At 51.8% G+C, this 19,603-nt stretch overlaps 1 protein-coding gene across 2 annotated transcripts in view; it reads right to left on the reverse strand.

The window, feature by feature from the left end:
• The window catches only part of LOC105474482 (protein kinase C and casein kinase substrate in neurons 1), a 68,397-nt gene extending 59,832 nt beyond the window's left edge, over positions 1-8,565 (reverse strand). For both annotated transcript variants that reach the window (XM_011729160.2, XM_011729162.3), the window contains exon 1: positions 8,373-8,565. The gene's annotated coding sequence lies outside the window, so the exon portion shown is untranslated. The remainder of the gene's footprint in view (positions 1-8,372) is intronic.
• Positions 8,566-19,603: the final 11,038 nt, after the last annotated feature.

A 19,603-nucleotide genomic window follows, 5' to 3' on the forward strand; every position in this document is an offset into this window, starting at 1 on the left:
CACTGCGTCTGGCCTGTTATAGGACTTTGGGCTTTATTCTGAATGGCAGGGGAGTCATTGAAGAGCTTTAGCAGAGGAAGGATGTGATCTGATTTAAGTTTTAAAGGACCTTTGGCTAGTGAGGCAAGGACAGGGCAGGAAGACCAGGTAAAGACTGCTGCAAACATCTAGGAGAGGATAGTGGAGGCTGAGAAGGGAAGGCAGCAATGGAGGTGACAAGAAGTGGGTGGATTCTGGGTGTTTTGAATGTAGAATTGAAGGACTTACTGATGACAAGATGAGGTGTCAGAGACAGACAAATGCAACTCCCAATTTACAGAGAGGACAGAACATACTAAACAACACCAAAGGGATGCAATCAACAAAATCCAGTCTGCAGGAAACACAGCAGGACAAACCACCTGCTTTCTCCCATAGAAAAACTGCAAAAGAATAAGAAAAGATGGAGAGGAGAACTGTGGATTGAAAGAGACTAAGACATATCAATCAATCACAATGTGTGAACCTTACCTGGAACCTGATTTAAACAAACTATTTAAAAAACAAGAAGACATATCTCAGACAACAGGGCATGTGAATACTAAGTGAATATTTGACTATATAAAGGAATTAATACTTACTGGGTATAATAATGGTATTGTGATTACGTTAGAAAAAGTCCTTGGCCGGGCGCGGTGGCTCAAGCCTGTAATCCCAGCACTTTGGGAGGCCGAGATGGGCGGATCACGAGGCCAGGAGATCGAGACCATCCTGGCTAACACAGTGAAACCCCGTCTCTACTAAAAAAATACAAAAAAATAGCCGGGCGAGGTGGCGGGCGCCTATAGTCCCAGCTACTCGGGAGGCTGAGGCAGGAGAATGACGTAAACCCGGGAGGCGGAGCTTGCAGTGAGCTGAGATCCGGCCACTGTACTCCAGCCTGGGCGACAGAGTGAGACTCCGTCTCAAAAAAAAAAAAAAAAAAAGAAAAAGTCCTTAACTTTTAGAGAAATATCTTGATTGAGATGAGACTGGACATGTGTTGGTATCTGTTGATGCTAAGCCATGAGTCTATGACTGTTATATAACATTTTCTCTACTTCTGTAAATGCTTATAATGTTTCACAATAAAAAGTTTGCAAATAAAAGAAGAGGAAACAGAATCCAAGGGAGGGGGTTGAGTGGCCCTAGGCCCCTCAGTGAGTCACTGTCAGGGCCAGGACCTCAGCCTAGACCCCCAACTCCCAGCCCTCCAGCCCCGCCTCGGCTGCCCCTCTTGTCCTCAGTGGCTTGTCAAGGCTAGGCCCCTGAAACCCAGGGATGAAACATGTGACCTCAGGGAAGGCCCAGATTGGGCAGAGTAGGGCTGAGGTATGCAGGGTCTTTGCCAGGCCCTGCAAGGAGAAGCAGGCCCTGGGCCACCTGTCCCAAAAGGTCCAATGAGGTGGACCATTTAAAATGCCCTGCAGCAGCAATCCAGGCTGGCTGTCCCACCAGTCTCACCGCCCATGTCCGCTCTCGTGTTCCTGTGCTGATTTCCTCCCCAGCCCCTGAGCCCACCACTCACATTCCACCTTTGCATCTTTTTCCCTGCTGTCGCTCTGCCTGGAATGTACCCCGCACTCCCCCCATCTCTGGATCTGACCATCCTTCCCTTCCAGGTCTGCCTTCTGCAGAAGACAACCCTCCTTCAGTCTTCCAGAACACACCTGGCTCCAGTCTCTGAGACAGGAGATTATCCCCACTCCTTGACGACAGGTGCTGAGACACAGAGTCTCACAAGCACAGCTTCTGGAGTCAGACTGCATGGCTGTGAATCTGGCTCAGCCACTAACTCACTGTGTGACCTCAGGCAAGTCACTTAACCTCAGTTGCCCCATCTGTAAAATGGGGATAACTGTATGAGGTTACTAAGAGGACTAAATGAGTTAATAAATACGGATAAACAAAAGAGTGCCTGGCACATGTCAGGGATCCCTGGCCCCTCCTTTGTGTCCCTACAGGACTCCCCAGTGGTACGCAACCACCACTTTGCCAGATACCCCACTTCCACCATACTCCTTCTGCAACCCTCCTGATACCCAGATGTTACCTCACCTTACCCCCGTTCCCATCCCGCCAGGTGTCAGGCACCACAGGTCTGGGAGGAGGGAGAGGGGAAACAAGCCCAGGAGGGGACCAGCTAAGAACCAGTCACAAATAAAAACTCTCCAAACATACGTGGCAGTATGTGACTCAAATGCCATCAGATTAAGGGGAATGCAGTTTATGTGCTCATTTTTTTAGCTTTCTAAGAAAAAAATTCCCAGTATCATCAAGTGCAGTTTTAATTTGTTTCCTCATGAGTAATGATATTTGTTTATAAAATGCAGACAGCACAGAATGGCTGAAAGAAAGTGGATGCATTCTCCCTCCATCCCGGCGATAGGCTTCCCCCGCAGGTAAGCTCTAATCACAATCAGGTATGCAGCCTTCTACGCATTGTTATGTAAATATGAACAGAGAGGAACACATGTACATGTACTTTAAACATTGAATCATACTACACACACTGTTCTACAAAGCCACTTGCTTTAACTTATCAGTATGTCGTGACCATCTTTCCACACTGGTAATAAGCTCCGCCCTGTCTTGTCTCAGTGTCCCCAAGCACCTGAAGTGGTGCCTGGCAGGGAGCAGACATCCAGAGAGATCCGTTGACTAAATCCCAGAACGAACAACTGCCTGAAATCACAGCACACAAAGAGGTCTTGACTTTGTCACTGGTCCCCCTGACAGACATCTAGTTTCGCTACACTGACTGTCTCTGCTCAGCTAATCTTTGCACCCTGCTCAGAGTGTACCTGTGGGATAAGTCCCAAAAAGTGGAATTGCCAAGTCAAAACTGTGACCACTGTTGCCAAAAACACAGTGCTAACGTATGCTCCCTGACTGACGTGAGATTCCAGTTTCCCACGCCCTCTGCCAAATGAGAGCTTTCTTAGGATGAGGACTTTTATTTCTTAAATGGATTAACCCTATTTAGCGATTCCACCCTTGATCACCACATCTCCCTTTGTCCCACCTGCATAAATGAGAAAAGTACTGTTTTATTATTTCTCAGCATCAGTAAGGAGCCAAAATCCACAAATAAGGGGCTACTCTCTAGCCAGTATAGAAAGTTAACAGATGGGAAATTTGGAACATCTCACCTGTTTCTAAAAGTGGATGTGTTAATGTTTTAAAACTGTCAACTTCAAACAAGTATCTATTGATTCTTCCCCCACACTCAAGAAGAGAAAATTCTCACCCTCTCTCTCCACTCCTCCCTATCCCAGCCTACACTGGCCACATTTAGTCAATAAAAATTCAGGGCCAGGGACGGTGGCTCATGCCTATAATCCCAGCACTTTTGGAGGCTGAGGCGGGCAGATCACTTGAGGTCAGGAGTTTGAGACCAGCCTGGCCAATATGGCGAAACCCCATCTCTACTGAAAATACAAAAATTAGCTGGGTGTGGGCATGGTGGCAGCCACCTGTAATCCTAGTTACTCAGGAGGCTGAGGCAGGAGAATAGCTTGAACCTGGGAGGCGGAAGTTTCAGTGAGTTGAGATCGTGGCATTGCACTCCAGCCTGGGCAACAAGAGCAAAACTGCGTCTCAAAAATAAATAAATAAAATAAAATAAAATAAAAATTCAGGACACCTAGTTAAATCTGAATTTCAGATAAATGACGAATATAGTTTTTTTTTTATTATTAAAAATATGTCCTGTGGAATGTTTGGGACATACTTAGACTAAAAAATAACAAAAACACATCTGTCGTTTTTCTGAAATTTAAAATTCCCTGAGTATCCTGCATTTTATATAGAAAGACTACCCTGGCCCCTACCCAGCATTTTAATATCAAGTGATTTTTAGCCTGGACAATGTAGTAAGACCCCAGCTCTACAATAAAATTGAAAAATTAGCCGGGCATGGTAGCACATCACCTGTAGTTCCAGCTACTCAGGAGGCTAAGGTGGGAGGATCCCTTGGGCCCAGGAGGTCAAGGCTACAGTGAGCTATGATGGTGTCACTCACTCCAGCCTGGGTGACAGAGCAAGACTCTGCCTCTAAAAATAAAATAATAATAACAATATGGAGTGATTTTAAAATAATAGCCAAGGTAGGCCGGGCACAGTGGCTCACGCCTGTAATCCCAGCACTTTGGGAGGCTGAGGCAGGTGGATCACAATGTCAGGAGTTCGAGACCAGCCTGGCCAAGATGGTGAAACCCTGTCTCTACTAAAAATACAAAAATTAGCCGGGTGTGCTGGTGGGCACTTGTAATTCCAGCTACTCAGGAGGCTGAGGCAGAGAATTGCTTGAACCCAGGAGACGGAGGTTGCAGTGAGCCAAGATGGCGCCACTGCACTCCAACCTGGGCAACACAGTGAGACTCCGTCTCAAAATTAATAATAATAATAATAATAATAGCCAAGGCCTCCTCTGCCCTCCCAGTTTTCAGGTATCCTGCAGCCCTTCACACCCAAGGTTGAGGTCTTCAGAGGCAGCACCCAGGGGAGGGTGGAGGGGAGCCCCCACCCCAGTCCCCAGCCCAGCCCTCCCCTCCAGGCCACCCTGCCCCTGGCTGGAAACCAGCCACAAAGTGTCCACAGCAGGTGGGTCTGAAGTGGCTAATGGGTTTTCTTCATTTGGCTTTCCAGTACATTCTAAATTGCTCCCCACAGACACGCTCCCTTTCTGGAAATGGCACCAGCAACTTCCCTGGCATTAGAGGTCCTGTCTCCCCAGAGCCAGCTGAGGCCAGGCTCCAGTTGATCTTGTCCCTTCAGCCCACCTCTGGGTTCCTCCCAACCCATCTTTCCTGGTGGTGAACACTATCTGTTGCCCCATGGGGTGGGTGCTGTCAGCAGGCGACCTCAGTGGGCAGATGCTTCAGGGACTGCTGCTGCCACAGAGTCACCTGCCAGAAGGCATGCCCAAACCCAATGCCTGATGGGCACAGGATGCTGGGGTCTAGGGCCTGACTCTCCCAAGAAAATGGGCATGACCTGAAAGGCTACTCTAGCCCCAGGGCACCCTGTTGCCTGTTGGGACTGCATCAGAGTCCACTTCCGCTTCATCTAGTCCCACTTCCTTCCCTGCTTTCCACAGTGAAGCTCTAGGACTCCTCCCCTACCTGCCTGCCAATCCTCATGGCTACTTCCTGGGACCCTAACCTGCCCCCAGGTCCGCAGCCCAGCCCTCCCCTCCAGTCCACCCTGCCCCTGGCTGGAAACCAGCTATGAAGTGCCCATGGTGGGTGGGTCTGATGTGGCTAATGGGTTTCCTTCATTCAGCTTTCCAGTATATTCTAAATTGCCCACAGCAAACCCATATTATTTTGGTAATAAGAAAAAATAATAAAAGCTACTTTTCTTTAAGAAAAATGTAAAACCAAACCAAGCAGCGTCCTTCTTATCTGGTATACCCACTCCTCCCCCAACTCCTCCACCTGGTTCCCCAGGGAGGGCCCCCCAAATCAGTGAATGCCCACACCCCTAATGTCCTCTCCTGTCCCTTCTGTCCTTCCAGACCTGTAGCCAGTTTCACTTCTCCAGGGAAGGCTTTCTACCACCAACTCATTCTTGCTGTGGGGATACCTGCAAACTTCCGAATGGGTTCCTCATCTCCTAATGGGAGAAGAGTGCAAAATATGTCCTGATATTGGTGAGGAGAGAAAGTAGATGATAGGACCAACAGTCACTCACTCAGTCCACAAGCCAGAGCTGGGTTTACTCTGTGCCAGGCCATGGGGCCACCGGAAACAGCACACAGACTCTGCCCCCACACACCCCACAGCCCAGCAGGGAGAGGCCATGTACGTGATGGGAGAAGCCCGAGAGGACACTACGTGATGGGAGGGTTCCTAGGGGAGGCAGCCAGGCTGTGGGGAGGGGATTCATGGGTGGGGCTCCCAGCCCACTGGGGAAGCCTCTGGAGGGAAAAGGAGCCTCAGTGGGCTCCCGAGGGTGAGAGATTTGGGTGGGAAGGAAGAGGGAGAGGAGGAGACAGGAACAGCCTGTGCAATGGCCTGCAGGTGACAGAAGCCCCACTTGCCTGAGGAACTGAAAGCAGCTCAGGGCAGCCGGGGGCAGAGGGAGGGCGAGAAGGAAGAAACGGCCTGGCTGTGGGAACGGTGGCAGAGCCATGCTAGGGAGACTGCATGGCTGTCAAATAGTAACGCGGGCCATTGTAGAATGAATGAATGATTGAGTGACTGAATGTGAACTCTGGGAAATAGCTGGCAACCTAAAGGAGAGGATTGAGTCCCCTCTTGGGCTTTCCCTCTATTCCCCAGGACCAAAGAGCCACCCAAACCAGACAGTTCTCTTTAGGCCCTTCCTAAGCCTAGAAATGTTGACGTCCTTCACAGACACAGGCCTGTGGCTAGGCCAGAACCCTTGGTGGCAGCCTCTTCCTCTGAAGTGGGTTTGCTCCTCCACACACTAGGGTCATGAGACCCCTGAGAGCTTGCTATGAAGACCCCAGAGGCTGAGGACGGCCTGGCTTGGGCCTTCCCAGCTTCCCTGATGTTGACCTAGATTTTCCCAAGGACTGGGACAGAGGCAGAGACCCTGGTCTAAGGTTGGCACCCCAGGAAGAAAGTGCTAACCCAGCAGCCTGAGGAGAGCCAGACCTTCACATCAGGCCTTCCCCCAAGCCAGGACCAGGCCTGGACACTCAAACCAGGGGCCCATAAGACTCTCTGGAGCCAGCAGGTTGCAAGACTATCTCCAAAAGCCATAGATGCCCATCAACTCCAGGCTTAGGAAGGGCCTAGCCAGGCATGGTGGCTCAGGCCTGTAATCCTAGCACTTTGGGAGGCTGAGGTGGGCAGATCACCTGAGTTCCGGAGTTCAAGACCAGCCTGACCAACATGAATAAACCCCGTCTCTACCAAAAATACAAAATTAGACGGGTGTGGTGGTGCATGCCTGCAATTCCAGCTACTTGGGAGGCTGAGGCAGGATAATCGCTTGAACCTGGGAGGCAGAGGTTGTGGTGAGCTGAGATCGCGCCATTGCACTCCAGCCTGAGCAACAAGAGCGAAATTCTCTCTCTCAAAAAAAAAAAGGAAGGGCCTAAAGAGAACCGCCTGGTTTGAGTGGCTCTTTGGTCCTGAGGAATAGAGAGAAAGCCCAAGAAGGGGCTCGACCCCCTCCCTCAGGTTGCCAGCTATTTCCCAGAGTTCACATTCACTCATTCAATAAGTCATTCATTCCACAAATTATTTACTTGGTGCCAAACCCTGCTTTGGTGCAGGGGCAATGACAGGGATGAATCAGACAGATTCCCAGCCTGAAGGTACTTCCAGTCAAGAAGGAGATGAACAAAACGAATAACCCAGCCACAAGGCAGTCCAAGAACATAGGGCAGGGGGCAAGGATCTCACCTGCGGTATCAGGGAAGCTGCTGGAGGCGGTGGCTTGAGAGTGGTGATTTGGACATGTGATAGAAAGGCCAGGATGGAGGATGGAAGCTAAATCGCTGACAGACAGTCGTGTTTGCACCCCAGCTGTGCCAGGGGCTGGGGCAATGTGGGTTATTTATGGTTGTGCCTAGAAATAAGCGGCCATATGTGTCACTGCCTATGTGGTGCAGAGCTGGGCTGTTGTGGGTAGGGGCAGCTGGGGCTTGAAGCTGGGTCTGGCCAAGCTCCCGGGTTTGCCACCATGTCCCCTACACCCTGATGACCCTTTAACCTTTTCACAGCCTCTTGTAAGGTGAAAATAAGGGACAGAGACAGCTCCAACAGGCAGCAAGTGACCTGGGGCTTGCAGGGGAGGGCAGTGCCCAGCAGCCCATGGCTTCTGTATCTGCGGGCCTTTTAGCATCATCACCTCCTTCTTGCCTCCTCCTCCCTCCCCGCTCCCATCCCAGCTGTGGGGGAAGGGGTAGGGGACAGAAGGAAATACCTTTAACCATAAGCCAGACAGGCATCATCTGCTGTGTTTCTCCCCAGCCCACTCTGATCCATAAATAGCCTACGCACCAAGCTGACACCAGCCCACCCACCCCTTCTGGTAGCAGTCCAGAGACCCGGACCGCCCGGGCCCAGGCCCCAGCTTCCCAAGGAACCTATTTCGGGCGCTTTTCCTGGGGTAAGGGCCTCCGTTGCCGGCTCGCTCCCCCAAGGGACCCAGCGCAGGGGCATCCTGACACTGCCTGGGTGATGCCCGAGAACTCTGTCCCCTGAAAGCATCCCCGGACGCGCACCCACTTCTCTCCAGGCAACTGCCCAACCCTTCCCGGGCTCTGGCCCAGGGAGATGTCAGTCCCGGCGCCCACTTCCAACACGCACTCCCTAACTGGACACCCACACACACAACCCCCCCGCCCTCTATTCAAGGGCCAGACCCCCTACCTGGGGGCAGGAGAGCCGGGCACCATCGGCGGCGCCTCCGGGCTACGCGGGACGTCTGGGGCTCGGCCTCAAGCCCGGTCGACTTCCCGGGGGAGGAGGGGGCTGGCGCTGCCGCCGCCACCGCGTCTCTCTGGGATGTCGCCGGGGCTGCGGGAAGGAGGAAGGTCAGAGCCGAGGCGGAGAGGGGGGAAGGATGAGGAGGAGGCGTGCACAGAGCAGCGCAGATTAGAGAGGCATTTTTAGCGAGCCAATGGCAGCGCGGCAGGGCGGCGCGGTGGCTGCGCAGGTGGACGCGCGGCTGCTGCCTGGGAGGCAGCAACCAGTTTGGCAGGCGCCGGGGGTGGCGGGTGGCGGGTGGCGAGTGGGGTCCGGCTCCCCGCCGCTTCAGCGGACCCCTGCCCCAGCAGTCTTGCTTGGTTCCCTCCTCCGGGGGCTGCCCGCGGCCCCGCGCGTGCTGGGATTCCTCCCGCGCGCCCTCCTCCCTAGCCCTCCCAACTGGCGCGCTCGGAACCCGGGGTGTTGCTCCCCGCCTCTTTCCCCATCTCCCCACCGCCCTGGCCTTTCCTCCTCTCCCGAGCCTCGGCGTCCCTTGGTGCGTGCGGGTGCCTGTGTGGTGGCTGCGCCACTGCCCACCGATGCCCACCCCCGCCCGCAGCTTCTGCCCTGTGACCCCATGGGGCAGGGTCGCTAACCCTTATGTCCTAGTTCCAGCAGGACCGTCTGCCGCCAAGCAAACTCCAGGCCATGTCCTTGGGGCTCTCTAGGGAGCTTGGGGCCTAACAGGGGACCCTCAACGGCCTTCACTCTTCCGAACTTGAGCCCTGAATGCTGCCTGGAGCCTGGACGCTGCAGGGGGGAGCGGGGCACGTACCTATTGAAGGCCTGTTCTGTATCAGGCACTGATGAGGAGCTGGACTGCAGCAGAGGACAGAACAGACCAAAACTCTGCCGTCTCATAGTTCACACATGTGAGGGAAGATAGATATTCAGTATCAGCAGCTAAGAGTGATTTTTTGTTTTGTTTTGTTTTTGAGACGGAGTTTCGCTCTTGTTGCCCAGGCTGGAGTGCAATGGCGCGATCTCGGCTCACCGAAACCTCCGCCTCCCGGGTTCAAGCGATTCTCCTGCCTCAGCCTCCCGAGTAGCTGGAATTACAGGCGTGCGCCACCACGCCCGGCTAATTTTGTATTTTTAGTAGAGATGAGGTTTGTCCATATTGGTCAGGCCAGTCTCGAACTCTCAACCTCAGGTGATCCGCCCACCTCGGCCTCCCAAAGTGCTGGGATTACAGGCGTGAGCCACTGCGCCCCGCCCAGAGTGTATTTTAAAGTGGTATGCACAGAGTAGAAAAATAAAGCCGGAGGAAGGGAAAGGAAGTGAGATTGCTCAGGACCAGAATGGGTCCCTGCCCTTTACATGTGTAGGGATTGGGGGCTGGGGGTGGTGGCTGAATTTGAATGTGAGCCCCTCAGGTAGGCATGCAGACTCTAGTTTGCCACAGACCTAACTACTCCCTATTGTTTGAGCCTGGAATAGTCACATGTTTGTATTTCCTGACTTCCCTCTCCACGCACTTCACCAGAGGCACTGAAATTCATGCCCCAGTGACCCAGGGGAATGCCTGAATGCAGTATTTATTCGTGCAATAAGAATTCTCTGAGCACTGATTGCATGTTAGGTGTTGAAGTCTGGGAGAACTCAACACCCAGCTGGGGAAGCCAGATGGTAGTATGTACCTCAAGGCTGACTAGGACGGCCAAGTGAGTGGACAATGTTCTGGAGAAGGTCAGTATAAGATTCTGGTTTAGGGCCATCCAGGAAGGCTTCCTGGAGGAGGCAGCATTCCAACAGGGTGCCAAAGGTTAACTGGGATTCTGATGAGCCAGACAGGGCAGGAGGCAGGGATGAATTGCTGGGAAAGGCCAGCAAGGCCAGGGGACATTTGGCAAGTGGCTAGGGCTGGGTCGTGGAGCACTGCTGGACACCCTCTATGCAAGAGGTATGCTGTTTGTCTTGGGTTGGTGAAGCCCCACCCTGCACTCCCACTCCAGCAGTTCCTGGTCCTAGCTGCCCTTACCCCAACCTAGAATTTCCCAGTAGCCCCAGAAGGAGGTGTGATGAGCATGTGGGTAGCCGTGGGGAGGAACATCAACTTCACTTAGTTGCTTGCTTGCTGGGTGAACGTGGACAGGTAACTCAACCCCTTGAGATTCAGCCTTTTCATCTTAATAGCCATGCAGCAAGTTGCTTACTTGATCTGTTCCTTGGTTCCCCGGCTTGGAAAATGGGCATGGCAACAGCACCTACCTCACAAGACAATTAGGTGAACTGCTTAGCACATACATACTCAGTTAATTTTGTTGTATTTATGATGATGATGATGATGATGATGATGATTACACTTGCCTCATAGGGTTATTGCAATTAGACAAAGAACGTAAGTTACCTAGCATAGTGCCTGGGACTTAGTAGGTGTGCCAAAATAATGATATTATTATTATCACCAACTACATGCACCCCAAAATTTCTCCCTTTCTGGTCTACCACAGTGGTATGAAACACCCCTCTTTAGACAGAGCTTTATTTTTATTTTTATTTTTTTCAGACAGGGTCTTACTCTTTCGACCAGGCTGGAATAAAGTGGTGCAATCACAGTTCACTGCAGCATCGACCTCCTAGGCTCAAGCAATCCTCTTCCACCTCAGTTTCCCGGGTAGCTGGGACTACAGGCGCATGCCACCACACCTAGCTAATTTTTAAAAATTATTTGTAGAGACAGGGTCTCGCTATGTTGCCCAGGCTGGTCTCAAACTCCTGGGCTCAAGTGAGCTGCCCACTTCAGCCTCCCAAAGTGCTGGGATTACAGGCATTAGCCACCGTGCTTGGCCTACCAGGACTTTTTTTAATGTAAAGAAGCTAATTCCCCAAGAGGCTCTTAAAGGACAATCTAGGATGGATAGACTAACAATTGGCCCCTCCCCTACTAATACATTAGCCTGGCTCAATGTGTCGTCAGGAGCTTTGATGTAGATGGAATGGAGCCCAGGCCTGGAAGGTTTTGAAAAGGCAGTGAAGTCCAGAGCACAGGACACTGACTGAGAGAGGACACTGACTGAGAGAGGACACGCGATGTTCCTCGGCCGCAGGCAGTCAGTGGAGGATGGCAAGAGCAGGAAGAGGACATTCACAGGGAAGGGGGTGTAATGCAGAGGGCACAGGGAGGACTCTGCCTTCGCAGGGGTGGAGCCACTTGGGGACAGTGTGGAAGGGCAATGGCTGGGCAGACCTGATTGGGCAGAGGTAGGGAGAGGGAGGAGGTGGGTGGGGAAAGGGGTGAGAGAGAAGACTGAGCTGGGCTTACTCCTTTAGGAGTTGAGGCTTCCCTAAAGCTGAATTCAGGCCTTAGCAGCCTCAAGCCCTGAAAAAATGAGAGTGGAATACACACACATGCACACACACACACCCCTGTCCTGTGTAATCTAAAATAAACTGTTATTTTAGGAATTGACACAACTTCCATGCCTCCTAAAATTAAACTAGCTTTCTTCTAGATTTTCTGTCTGCAAAACTTATGTTCATCAAAGATAAACGTTCTCTCTCTCCATCTCTCTCTCCTCTCACCTCTTTCTCTTATTGTTTTGTGCCCCTGCTCAGAGAATAAGACTTTATCCCTTTTGCACAGCACTTTTCACTTTTCAAAGTGCTTTTCACATCTTTCTTCTCCTGAATGCACTTTTTTTTCTTTTTTCCGAGACAAAGTCTTGCTCTGTTGCCCAGGCTGGAGTGCAGCAGCACAATCTCGGCTAACGGCAACCTCCGAACAGCAACCTCCGCCTTCCAGGTTCAAGCAATTCTCCTGCCTCAGCCTCTGGAGTAGCTGGGATTACAGGCGCCCGCCACCACGCTTGGCTAATTTTTGAATTTTTAGTGGAGACAGGATTTCACCATGTTGGCCATGCTGGTCTCTAACTCCTGACCTCATGATCCGCCCACCTGGGCCTCCCAAAGTGCTGGGATTACAGGCGTGAGCCACGGTGCCCGGCCTCAGTGCACTTTTTCTCAGTCCCATTAAGATCTGACCAGCGTCAGTTTCCATGGTACCTTCCTTCCCACTGAGAGCTTCGAGCCCTCCCTCCATCAGCAGCCTCCTCCGTTAGGCTGTCTGTACCATAGAGGGCAATGAGGCAGGCCTACAGACCTCCCCAGAGGATTTTTCACATGCAGACATAACATGTGGAAAGGACAGACCAGCACTGGACAAGCCTGTGAAATCAACCAACCAATAAATGAATAATGGATGCTAATTAATATTGCATGCTTAGACTAGGAGAGCAGGAGGGTGGTGGTAACACCGTGGGTTCCCTTTTGTTCCATCCAATATGAAAGGCTTCAAGGAGGAGGTGGGGTTTTAACGAGTTTCTCTATTCTTACCACATCTCTGGGTAAAAAGAAAGGACATGGATTTTTTTCCCTAATTTTGGCAGAGCAGGACTCTGAAGCCCAGAGAGGGAAAGTGACTCATTCAAGGTCACACAGCACATCCGTGACAGAGCTGGGGCTAAAAACAGATCTCCTGACTTCAGGTCAGGTGCTGTCTTTGCCACATGATTCCTCCCCCACAAACCTGCATGGAGGTGGGCAGGTTAGAGCATGGAAAGCAATTGGCCCAGTCGCCCAGTGTGGTGGTGTATTTTCTGAGCTGCCTTTCTGCAGCACGCAGGGGCGTGAGCAGGACACCCCCAAGGCACAAAAGTACTTTAAAAACAGCCTCACAGCTCCTTCTGCCCTCGCCTTATCCTCCCACCAGCTGGCTTCACACTGGCAAACTGAATGCCATCACCTGCCTGGTGGACAGAGGCTGTTGCCAGCTGTGTCCTGAATCCTGAACCAGGATATCAGGAGCCTCAGAACTGTGCCTTCCTCAGTCCATGACTCATGCCTGGGAGGTTAAAAACTCCCTGAAGATGACGTCTCACCTTGACAAGGCCCTCAGTCTTGGGAGGTGCCCAGAGTTAAGACCCAGACCCAGCCTACTCACCCCAGGACATACAGACACTGTGGCAAACATAGCCCTTTTCCTGGACCAGGTTGGTTTCTTTCTTTCTTTCTTTCTTTCTTTCTTTCTTTCTTTCTTTCTTTCTTTCTTTCTTTCTTTCTTTCTTTCTTTTCTTTCATGGAGTTTTGCTCTTGTTGCACAGGCTGGAGTGCAATGTCATGATCTCGGCTCACTGCAATCTCTGCCTCCTGGGTTCAAGCTATTTTCCTGCCTCAGCCTCCTGAGTAGCTGGGATTACAGGCACGTGCCACCATGCCCAGCTAATTTTGTATTTTTACTAGAGACGGGGTTTCTCCATGTTGGTCAGGCTGGTCTCAAACTCCCAACCTTAGATGATCTGCCCACCCTCAGTTTCTCGAAGTGCTGGGATTACAGGGGTGAGCCACCACACCCGGCCTTGGTACTCTCTAAGCTTTACACATAGAAACTACAGGGATTACCAGCCCCCATTTCACAGACAGGAAAATGGAGGCCCACAGAAGTTAGGCAACTTGCCTGAGGTCACAAAACTGGTAGGTGGTAGAGCTGGGATTCAAACCCAGGCAGTCTGGTTCCAAAAGCCATGTTCCTAATCATACAGCTAGGAAAGAAGCAAATATTTACTAAAGGCATTACTATGCACAGGAAGAGCTTACATACTTGCCCTCATGTAGGTACTCTTATCTTCATTTTACAACTGAGGAAATTGAGGCTCAGTGGGTCCTTCGGGGGTGCCTGTCTCCAAGTATAAAAAGAAAGGACACTTGAGATTGTCCTGAAGGTAATGGCTCTGGAACAAGCCTCTATGGCCCAGATACCATCGCCACCTAGTGGCACTGTACCTTAAACGCAAGCAGAATGCCTAAGCGAAGGCTGGCCGTCAGGTTCAACACGTGACAGATTTTGCAATTTTTGTTTACTTGTTTGGGATGCCAGGTAATTTTAACTTTCTTTTCTTTTTTTTTTTTTGAAACGAGGGCCTGCTCTGTCTCCTAGGCTTGAGTGCAGTGGCACAATCGTGGCTCGTTGCAACCTCTGCCTCCCAGGCTCAAGCAATCCTCCCACCTCACCCTCCCGAATAGCTAGAATTACAGACATGTACCACCATGCCCGGCTAATTTTTGTATTTTTAGTAGAGATGGGGTTTTGCCACGTGGGCCAGACCGGTCTCGAACTGACCTCAAGTCATCCACCCGCCTCAGCCTCCCAAAGTGCTGGGACTACAAGTGCAAGCTACTGCGCCCAGCCAATAATAATCTTTTGTATTTAAGATATGGTCTTGGGCAGAATTCATCATTCTGAGGATGAGTAATGTCATCCTCAAAATTAATGGTGGGGTTGCAGGGGAGGATCTGTACAAAGTATTGATTTTTCAGTTTTCCAGGAGCCTCCACATGCATTGTTTCATTTGACTCTTATCACGCCAAATATTATTTGACTCCTACTTTTTTTTTTAATGAGAAATTGACTCATCCAAGGAGCATCAATTGAGCTAGTCTTTGAACCCAAGCCTGATGGCCAGAATCTGTATCTTGTAACTGGAGAGGCCCCATTGGGTCAAGCTCCCATGTCCCAGGCCCAGAAAAGCTGGGTGAGTTGCCCAAGGGTTCCAGTGAGTCTGTGGCAGGCTTAGGCCTCAAGCCCTGGTCTCCAGAATTTTAGGGCTGAGTTCCTCTGCAATCCTGGGCTGTGTTTCAGCTTCTATTTCCTCCAAAGCAAATGCACCTAAGAAGAAAACAAGAGTTAAGCAGAGGCACTGCCATGAGGCTGTTGGGCTGAGCAAACAATACCCCAGAGTATGACACATTGGCAGGTTAAGTACTTAGAACTAAAGGGAAGGCCTCCAAAGTAGCCTCAGAAACAAAGTCTCTCACCTTTCTCTCGTGCCTGCGCTCCTGTCTCTCGCCCCTCTTTCTCCCTGAGGGAAGTCATAGAAACCAGAAGTGCTTTTCTCCAAGGTGAGACATAGAAACTAGAACCCCTTTCCCCCAAAGCAAGCCATAAAACCTAGAAAGATCACTCTCTCCCTTCTCTCCTGAAGACCCTCATTGCAGAAAGGTCCTGCCCCAGACCCTGGGGAAAGGAATGCTACACAGAGAGACCACGATGAATCTGAACAGAAGGCCTGGCTGGGCCTTGCTGGTATTACAGGATCTTTGGGGTGTCGATTTTCTGGCCAGACACGGTGCCTTTGCCTGAGTTCTCATCCTGCAGTACACAGACAAGTGAAGGTGAACAAGACGAAGATGAGCTTTACCGAGTGTTACAACAGCCCAGAAGAGACCGGCAGTGGGTAGCTCCTCTCTGTAGGCAGGGCATCCCTCAGTCAAGTGTTCAGTTCTCAGCAGAGAGGAGGCCCTGGAGGGGGTAGCTGGTCGTCCAGTCGTCTCCAGCTATGCAGCTTTCAGCAGAGAGAGGAGCGCCTCTCGGCAGCTGGTCGTCCAGTCGTCTCCAGCTATCAGCAGAGAGGGTAGTTCCTCTTGTCTCCAGCTATAAGTAGAGAGGGTAGCTCCTCTATGCAGCTAGTTGTGTCCCATTATCTCTCTGCCCTGTTTGTCCTCTGGCCATCCTCTGCCCTGCTCTGGCTGAGCCCAGGGCTTTTATGGACCTCAGAGGGGAGGAAATGTCTGCCGATTGGTCCAAGGGTGGCCATGGGCGGGTCAAAAAAGGCACCATGAGACCCCACTCCAGTTTGCTGGGACTGGCAGCCCAGCCGCCAGCTTTCAGGCCCTCCCTGGCCTGAAGGTAGGGCCTAGGAACCTGCCTCCTTCTGCCCAGGCTTCCTGCATGGCCTGGGCCCTAGGGCTCAGCCCCAACCCTGCTCTGAGATCGGAGCAGGTGCTGGGAGAGGACAGAGGCCAGGCAGTGGAAGCAGCAGACACCCTCGAGCCTGCAGGGACAGGGTGATGTTGGGGGGCCGTCCTGGGGCCCCTGAGGGTGCAGGCTGCAGAGACTCCCAGGTCCTGCACCTGCAGCTGCACCCCGGGGCTCCCACCCCACCAACTTGGAAGGGGCAGGGCTCTTGCTCATCCCCAGCTCCTGCCTGCTCCATGGAGCAGGAGGCCCAGGTCTGCAGCTGTTGGTCGGGGGTGGCAGCTGCACCCAGGAGGGCAGATCTTACCTGCTCCTGGCCCCCTCCAAGAGCACAGGGAGGCTGGCATCCACAGCCGCAGTTTGGGTAACTGCAGCCCTGCTCAGGAGAGCAAGGGCTCCTGCCTGCTCCATAGAGCAGGAGGCCTGGTTCTGCAGCCATGGTTTGGGCAGCTGCAGAGGCACCCAGGAAACTCTCGCCCCAACTCAGAAGGGGTGGGACCCCCACTGGCTCCATAGAATGTGCAGCCCCAGCCGTGCCTCCCTGCTACAGCCAGTGTGAGGGCAGCAGCCACTGCCATCACCAGGCTTCCCCTTTCAGTCTGTTACCACTAGATCATGCCCTTTTGGCCAATTCCATTTCTACATGGCTGTCCATTTTTCAACCTAAGCTTAAAAACAGACCATTTCCCAGGGGTCTTTGGCCCTTCATTTCTGAAGGCTTTGTCACTTTATGTGACAAAGTTTTATGTCACATAAAACCTTGATTAAATAAATGTGGTATGCTTTTGTCTTGTTAACCTGTCTTTTGTTATAGAGTGTTGGCATGATCCCTAGGATGGGTGAGGAAAGAGATCACACCTGTCTGCTCCTACAAGGCTCACAGCTGCAAAGCACCCCTTCCAGCCCACAATCTCTTTGCTGCTTTTCAGTCTAGGAGCACAGGGTCTTCTTTCCTGCTGGGCCTCCTTCATCAAGTAGCCAAGCATTAGGCCAAGGAGGAGAAAACCATAGTTCAGGCAGATCAGCCTGCGTATGCCCTGGCCCTTCTGCCTTCTGTCCCTTTTTCATGCTCCCCTTCTTCTGAGAGCCAGGAGGGCCCAGGCCAGATGAGATGGAATACATCACCGAGTTTAGAGCCAGGGACTGCATCTGATTCTGGTTCCGTCACCAACTCACCATGTGACCTGGGATGGGACATCACCTCTCAGCCTTGGTTTCCTCACCAATGCAGTGAAGATGGTTTGCAGCATGGTGTGTTGGAGCTGAAGCCTGAAAACCACCCAGGGCCGGGTGTGGTGGCTCACACCTGTAATCCCAGCACTTTGGGAGGCCAAGGTGGGCAGGTGACCTGAGTTCAGGAGTTCAAGACCAGCCTGGCCAACATGGTGAAACCCTGTCTCTACTAAAGGTACAAAAATTAGCTGGGCGTGGCGACACACACCTATAATTAATCACAGCTCCTCGGGATGCTGAGGCAGGAGAATTGCTTGAACCCGGGAGGCAGAGGTATTGCAGTGAGCCGAGATCATGCCATTGCACTCCAGACTGGGCAACAAGAGTGAAACTCAGTCTCAAAAATAAATTAATTAAATAAAAATAAAAATGACTCACTTTGGGCTGGGTGTGGTGGCTCACGCCTATAATCCCGGCACTTTGGGAGGCCGAGGTGGGTGGATTACCTCGGGTCAGGAGTTGGAGACCAGGCTGGTCAACATGGCGAGACCCTGTCTCTACTAAAAATACAAAAATCAGCCGGGTGTGATGGCACACACCTGTAATCCCAGTGACTTGGGAGGCTGAGGCAGGAGAATCACTTGAACCCAGGAGGCGGAGGTTGCAGTGAGCCAAGATTGTGCCACTGCACTCCAGCCTGGGCAACAGAGTGAGACTCCATCTCAAAAAAAAAAAAAGGCGGGGGAGGGTCTGTTCTCCATCTTCTTCTTTCAAGAAGGGTTTGACCAACAGAAGATGGCAGAGTGATGTGCTAGTTCCCAGCCTAGCCCTTAACCGGCCGGCAGTTTCTGCTTCCTGCATCGTGTGGATACTCCTCCTTTCAGCAGCTCTCTGACAGCCACCACCAACCCACAGCTGTGACAGAGAGAGGGAAGTCCTAGACTTGCAGCCCCATCAGGCCTTCAGAGACTCCAGCCCCAGCAGTAAACCAACTGCAAAAACACAAGAGACTCCACCCAGCCGAGCTGGGTCAATCCACAGAATCAGAAGAGATACTCATACATTGTTGTTTGATGCCACTAAACTTTGGGGTGATTTGTTATGCAGCAAGGGACAGCCCAGATGGAGGCTTTAAAGTGAAGTGGCTTACCCGCCATGGTGGCTCGCACATGTAATCTCAGCTACTCAGGAGGCCGAGGTGGGAGGATCACTTGAGCCCAGGAGTTCGAGACCAGCCTCAGTAACATAATGAGATCTTGTCCCTAATTTTTTTTATTTTTCTTTCTTTCTTTTTTTTTTTTTTTTTTTGAGACAGAGTCTTGCTCTGTCACCCAGACTGGAGTGCAATGGTGCCATCTTGGCTCACTGCAAGCTCCGCCCCCCGGGTTCACGCCATTCTCCTGCCTCAGCTTCCTGAGTAGCTGGAACTACAGGCGCCTGCCACCACGCCCAGCTAATTTTTGTATTTTTAGTAGAGATGGGGTTTCACCGTGTTAGGATGGTCTCGATCTCCTGACCTCGTGATCCTCCGGGCTCAGCCTCCCAAAGTGTGGGGATTACAGGTGTGAGCCACCACGCCCGGCCCCCTAAATTTTTTTTTATTTTTATTTTTATTTTTTTTTTTTGAGACGGAGTCTTGCTCTGCCGCCCAGGCTGGGGTGCAGTGGCCGGATCTCAGCTCACTGCAAGCTCCGCCTCCCAGGTTTACGCCATTCTCCTGCCTCAGCCTCCCGAGTAGCTGGGACTACAGGCGCCCGCCACCTCACCCGGCTACTTTTTTGTATTTTTTAGTAGAGACGGGGTTTCACCGTGTTAGCCAGGATGGTCTCGATCTCCTGACCTCGTGATCCGCCCGTCTCGGCCTCCCAAAGTGCTGGGATTACAGGCTTGAGCCACCGCGCCCGGCCTAAATTTTTTAAAAAATGAGATCACTCATTGTGGGTCCCAGGTCTTGGCTGTGGTTCTGTTGGTTAATAGTGTTCAACTGGGCAAAATGGTGGGAGAGAAGGCAGAGACCCCAGCCAGGCTGTTCAGTGTCAGCTCCAGCAACAACAGCTATCGTAAGGTGCTGGCTCAAACGCTGTCAAAGCTCCACCTCCTTGTCTGTTTTGGTCTCTCCTTTTGCCCTGATGGTCTGTGTAGCACCATTAACACCATTTCTGATCATACTGACAATGTTCTCTGCTGCCCTTAAGCCATAAGTCACCAT

This window comes from Macaca nemestrina, chromosome 5, assembly GCF_043159975.1.
Source record: "Macaca nemestrina isolate mMacNem1 chromosome 5, mMacNem.hap1, whole genome shotgun sequence".
NCBI classification, from domain to species: domain Eukaryota; kingdom Metazoa; phylum Chordata; class Mammalia; order Primates; family Cercopithecidae; genus Macaca; species Macaca nemestrina.